The following is a 6,689-nucleotide window of genomic DNA, read 5'->3' as shown; positions in this document are numbered from 1 at the left end:
CCGGCAAAGGTGACTCCAAGAATTCTATCTCCACACGAATTAGTGACCTGTCTTATTGGACTGCAAGGGAAGAGGATGCAGCTAACATTTCTAAAAAGATTGATAATATTTACATTTTAAATTTCAAATTGGACAGCCTATTGGGTTTATTTACACTAGAAATAATGTCTTTCCTTACAAGAGAGAGAGAGAGAGAGAGAGAGAGAGAGAGAGAGAGAGAGAGAGAGAGAGAGAGAGAGAGAGAGAGAGATGCTTTACACCTATTAAAATCTTTAACATCACTTATGCTGCAAACAATTATTTAGCCATAGCACTCAGCCAAAAATTTGATAGAAGAGCAGGAATTTAACAATTAAATTAGTACCTTTATAGAAATTGGTGCAAGCATTACAGTTAGATAGGTCATGCTTAATACAATGTTTGGTTTTTGCATGCAGCATAGTTTCATGAATACTAGGCTTATAAAAGTGAAAGATGCATTGCTAATGATGAAAAGATACATATATTAAATTGCTACCAGCTACTCAAAATGAACAAATTGAACTAGACATTACTCACATTGACTTTCATCGTGGTCATATAGTTCAAGTAAGGTTTCCATATACAGAGGAACTGCTTTTCTTTTTTTTTGAGAATTGCAATTATTGGGAGCCTATATTTCTCCAGCCCTTTCAAAACTGCTACTCTTGGGTTTGGTTCATCCGCTTGTGGTTCTAATCTCAGAAACTTCTTGATTATCTGTAAAGATATAAGCATCAAATAATTATAAGTGAAGGTTACAGAGATGAGCATCTGCAATAACTGTACTTAGTTATGAGTGCTTATCTCCCGTCACTGAAGCCTTTGAGCCTGAGAGGGAGAATGGAAGTACCAGTAGTTAAATATCAATTACCTACTATAAAATATAAATAGCTATATACATTATAGCCCTACAAATAAAGTTGACAATTAGTAACAATATGTAGCAAAATCCATAAAGTGTACATATATACACACTTATGCCATCAAAAGTCTGAATCCACGGGTACAAGTTCAGGATTTCTGCTACAAGAATGTTCCCATTGATTATTTTTTTGCGTCTCTCAGAGAGTGTCAACTGCATGAGGCGTTCAACCTGAGGAAAATCATTAAAGTAAAATTAGTTTTCATAAGTTGACTGTCCCACCAGCCTCCCTCTCTCCCTCATATATATATATATATATATATATATATATATATATATATATATATATATATATATATATATATATATATATATATATATATATATATATATATATACAAGCATCATTTTTCAGTGGCTATCCACCAGTACCATTGAAATTGCTTACATAAGAGCAGGTATTTTTAAACAACACCAGTAAAGAAGTCTCTGAAATATAAAAAAGATAAATCAAGCGTACAAATATCACATACCTTATCTAACTCGGGATCTTTCTTCATCCAATGTAGAGCAAGCCACTGTCTATGTCTCTCTAATGACTCATCATCTTCTGAATGGGGCCTTGGTGGAAGATAAGCCTTTACTCCATACATCAGTGGACACGTAGTCTGTTTTGGCGCTATGCAAGGGATCTTCTTTTTCCTTGACGTCACCTCAGTCACTGAGGAATCCTGCCTCTTTCTTGAATTCTGAAACTTGCGCTGGATGCGCAATTTCCATTGCAGCTGCAATTCATGCTCCTCGTGATCACTTTTTCTCAGGATGGCAGGAAATGATGTCAAAACAGCATTTGCCATATTCATATACTGTTCTGATGTTGGATAGCTGAAATATGATAATGATAATAATAATAACAGTAATAATATTAATAATAATAATAATAATAATAATAATAATAATAATAATAATAATAATAATAACATATTATTATTAATAATAATGTCACAATACCTTGATATGTAATAATGATGATAACAATAATAATGATATCAATCTAGCTAACTATATAGATGGCTTAACTCCTTTTATTATATTATTATTATCATTATTATTATTATTATTATTATTATTATTATTATTATTATTGTTCTTCTTCTTAACAATCACCTAATTGTGCTTTTGTCCCAGTGAAATTGGCAGATAGTGGGTACACTATCTGAATAGTACACTCAAAGGTGGTTTCACACCTATCAGTGCCGTATTAGTATCGTATAGTGTCAGTGATATCCATGTCGCTTTCGTGACGTCTATGCACACATATCCTTTCAGACGTGGAGTTGGCTATGATTGTCATAATTCTTGATGAAGAGCAAGATGCTTGCTTAACAAAAAATAAAGAAAAGAAAATTGGGTACATGAAACGTGGAAGAAAAAGAGAAACTCAAGGAGATTTTGCTACTCTGTACGAGGAATTAATTAATGATGAAACAAAAATTTTCCAGTACTTAAGAATGTCCAAAAACTGTTTGATAACATTGCTCAGTGATGAGTGGTGTGGTATGGTATGGTATGGTGTGTTATGATGTGGTGTGGTGTGATGTGGTGTGATTAATTACATCAATTAAAAAGAGTATTTATCACCATTTCAATTTCTTCTATTTTATTTCAAACACTTGTCTGACATCCGTGAAAATTTTTAAAATACCAGTGACGACGATATTCCATTTCACGGAACGGAGACGTAACAATCACTTCAGTCAAAACACGGTACTTCACCGGACGTGTGTAAATGCTTCTGCTGAATTCCAAAATGATGAATTTTTTTTTTACTGACACTGAAGCACTGAACAGCACGGAACAAATACGGCACTGATGTGTGTGAAGCGACCTTAACCCGTATCCCTCTGGAGGCATATTCCCGAAGTCTGGTAATCTTTCGGCCCATTTACTCTTGTAGCAGTTAGGTTAGGTTAGATTAAGTTACGTATAGGTAATTTTGTGCGAGAATCTCAATGAGACTATTTTAGAGAGAATCCTACAGTTAGTTTTGGAGCTACAGCCTAGTGTCCATACAGGCTGGCAGACGACTCCTTCCAGACTTCAGGAATATGCATTCTGGCCCTTCACAAGAACTGACATCAGATCCCGGTATGAACACAGGCGGTGCATCCCATGTTCTTTTGCCCCTCTTCTCATTGCCTTCCCATTATATATATATATATATATATATATATATATATATATATATATATATATATATATATATATATATATATATATATATATATATATATATATATATAACACTCAACATCCCTACATGCAACAAAACTTACCAAAACACACTCAAAATACACTCAAAACATCCAAAACACAACCAAAACACATCACAACACCCCAAAATACCCACTACACTCACCTAAACACAACCAAATATTGAATATTCACTCAAAACACCCCGTAACATCTAAAAACATCCAAATAACCCACCCCAACCACGCTAAATTTATCCAAAACACTCTCAAAGCACCCCAATATACCTTAAACTCATACAAACACACTCAAAAGATTTAAAACACCCAAAATACACTACAACACCCCAAAACTCATCAAACACACCCAAAACACATCAAAACATCCAAAACACACTTAAAGCACCACTCAACACCACAAACACGCCACAAACACACCCTTAAAGACCCAAAACTACTTGCACACAATCAAATACACCTCAAAAGACCCGACACACACACCCAAACTCACCGAAATACTTAAAACAGAAAATAAACCCAAAACAAACTCACTACACCTCAATATACCCCCAAACACACCCATAACACACAAAAACATCCCACAATATACTCAAAACACCCCACACGACTCAAACCACTTACAATATAACTAAAAACATCCTAAACCACATTTAAAACACCCAAAATTCACCCAAAACACAATGATAACAGCAAATATACACCCAGAACACACCTAAACACCACCAAAACACACTCTAAACACCCCACAATATTCCTACATACATCCTAAACACGTAAAACACCCAAAACACACCAAATATTACAGAGAACTGCAGCGCAGCAAGGGAAACTAAGCTAAATATTGTTTACCTGTTTTGCCTCCTCCTCCATTTCTTTTTATTTCTTCCTTCTCCTCTTTCATTTCTCTTATTTTCTTCCTTCTACTACAACTATCTACACGCCTGACTTTAGAAACAGCTGTAAACACTTGGAAAACACTGGAAATTACGGTAAATATTGAGGAGACACTGGAGCAGACCGAGTCCCGAATCTTTGATGACGTCACAGGCGAGGTGCCGGCGCCCCCCTGCCATACGTACGTAACGCATTTCATTTTGAAATTGACCCATAGAAAAAATGAAGCTAGGCTCGAATGCATTATATATTCTGACTTGACAATTACTTGAATTAATATTCACAATATCAAAACACCTCCAGTCTCAGTAGTTATAAAGAAATATTATGTGAAATATGGAAAAAGTGTTGGAAATTTTGACACCATTAAAAACACTGAAAAGTCCACCTATTCCACTTTACACTGGTAAAAAAACATTTTAAAAAATCTGAACTATTTTTTTAAATAATGCACACTTAGTTACAAGCTACAATAAAAAAATAAAGAAGCTAAAAAATGACAAAATCACCACTTTCAACGGGACAAAAAGCCTATTCAAATTCCACATACTTAACTCAACAGGAACGCAACATACTTTAAAAATCATAAACGATTTTTTGAAGCAATAAAATCTTCATTAAAGCCTCAAATAAAAAAGCCAAAAACCAGGCTGGGTAAATTTCACCGTACAAACTGCCCCTTATTTACATAAAAAACAACACCAAATTCAGCACATTTACTTAACTAAAGCAAGAAAAACACTTCAAAAGCAACGAAATATTTTTAGAAACCATAAAATCTTACTATACAAGCCAAATAAATTAATTCAGAAAAATTAAAAAAAATATTGGAACCAACAAGCCGGAACAGGTGCCAGTCCATCATGACGGCCCTCGGCAGCGATCTCAGTGGGGGAGCCGGCGGCCATGTTGCCTTATTTATTTCTATATAACACCAAAATCAGGCAATGACGGATATATCTGACCAGCGGATATGAAGGCTAGACATGTGGATCCATCATGTGATATGTTAGGCTTATAATAAGTGAGAGATGAGGCAAATAATGGCTGATAACACAGCTGACGGCTTGTTTACATATTGGCGAACATTAAATATTTCAATAAATTTCCAACTCTTTCCAGACTCGGACGTAAACAAAACCTAAATATAAATAATTAACCCCTAAAAAAACTAAATAACGAATAATGAATCCTAAATAAACGAATACAAGACACTACAGGGAGGATTAGGGTGTTGTGAAGGCAGTAAGGCTGACTGAGGAGAGACTGGCCCCGCTGGACTCACCTTACGTACTCGTGCCTCTCTGGTGATGCTTGACGGTGCTTGGTGCAGGAAGAAGGTGTCGGGAAGACGGAAACACTGGTTAATAGAGCGTGTAGGGCAAGATTGACCAGTGCTGACCAAAACACTGCAGCCAGCCAGCCGCTCGCCGTGGTAACTCCCCAGCGCCACCTGTCACTGATCCAACACCCACCCACCCACACACACACACACACACACACAAAAGTTGACATGCTATCAAATAATATGTCAAATAATATAAATATCCTCACTTCCTGACTCTCCTTTCCCCACTCCACCCCTGATAAGTGATTATGAACGCAATCTTCACTCAGTGCGGCACCGTGTCACCGCAGCAAACACGAACCAGGGCAGAATAGGCTCAACTGAAATGCTCCTACTCTCTCTCTCTCTCTCTCTCTCTCTCTCTCTTCACGACTGTTTTTCAAAGCTATAAAGATGATTATCAGGGTTTTCAATGGTGTTTCTCCTGTTATTAATGTAGAAATGTTGTTAATCTGTCACTAAAACCGTAAAAATACCCTTGAAGACCTGTGCAACTACTGACAGAGAGAGAGAGAGAGAGATAACTAGCAATAACATTCACACACACACACACACACACCAGTGCATTTATACGAAGGACTCTCCTGAACTAGACGAGGTCATACTTTGATGTATAATTTGGAAATCAGCTATTTTTTTCTATTAAGACACACGCAATTAAACGCTGATTTCCGGATGTGTCACTTGCGATCATACCACGTACTCTCGTGTCCTTGCAATGCGCGGCTGCTTAACGGGATGCACGTTCTCTACTTATGATACAAGTTATTTCCGAAACGTGTCATTTTTTTTTTTTCCCTACGTCCACTCAGAGGTCAAGCATACGCAGCTCACTGGCCCTTCCTTCCGCCTCCATCTTTCACTTTGTCCTCCAAAACCGTGGGGAGGGTACAGTGTCGCCCCACACACTCGCCACTCACTTTTCCTGCCTTTCTTACACTCTCGGGCGCCAGCAAGGCCTACTACCTTCATAATTATATCACACAAAACCAAAGTTACTCGTGCTGACTAACTTTTCTTAGTAAAACCCATGGGGTCTAGACTAAGTGGTAGCATTAGTCACAGTGACTAACATAATGTTAGTGAATTTGTGACTAACTGAGCACTCAACCTGAGTATGGTCTTACTCAAATATATCTGACTAATGCCTTCGTACTGTTCACTGCTTCTACTAACCACATTAGTAAAGTGGATCATAGGTTAGTCAATTAAATGACTAATTAGTTAGTCTTTCTTAGGCAGATGATGAATCATTAGTACCTTTAATACTAGCAGCTAGCTACTGCTGTCT

At 36.8% G+C, this 6,689-nt stretch overlaps 1 long non-coding RNA gene across 1 annotated transcript; it reads right to left on the bottom strand.

Moving 5' to 3' along the window:
- Positions 1–453: 453 nt before the first annotated feature.
- On the bottom strand, positions 454–6,413 carry LOC135100860 (uncharacterized). Its single transcript, XR_010268949.1, has 3 exons — positions 5,336–6,413; positions 1,417–1,768; positions 454–738 (listed from the first exon to the last, which is right to left on the bottom strand). It is a non-coding gene; the product is annotated as an uncharacterized LOC135100860 (long non-coding RNA).
- Between the last annotated feature and the right edge of the window lie 276 nt (positions 6,414–6,689).

The sequence above is a fragment of the Scylla paramamosain genome, chromosome 1 (genome assembly GCF_035594125.1).
Source record: "Scylla paramamosain isolate STU-SP2022 chromosome 1, ASM3559412v1, whole genome shotgun sequence".
Lineage (NCBI taxonomy): Eukaryota > Metazoa > Arthropoda > Malacostraca > Decapoda > Portunidae > Scylla > Scylla paramamosain.
Note: the sequence above shows the minus strand (reverse complement) of the source record. Positions and strands in the feature narration are given on the sequence as shown.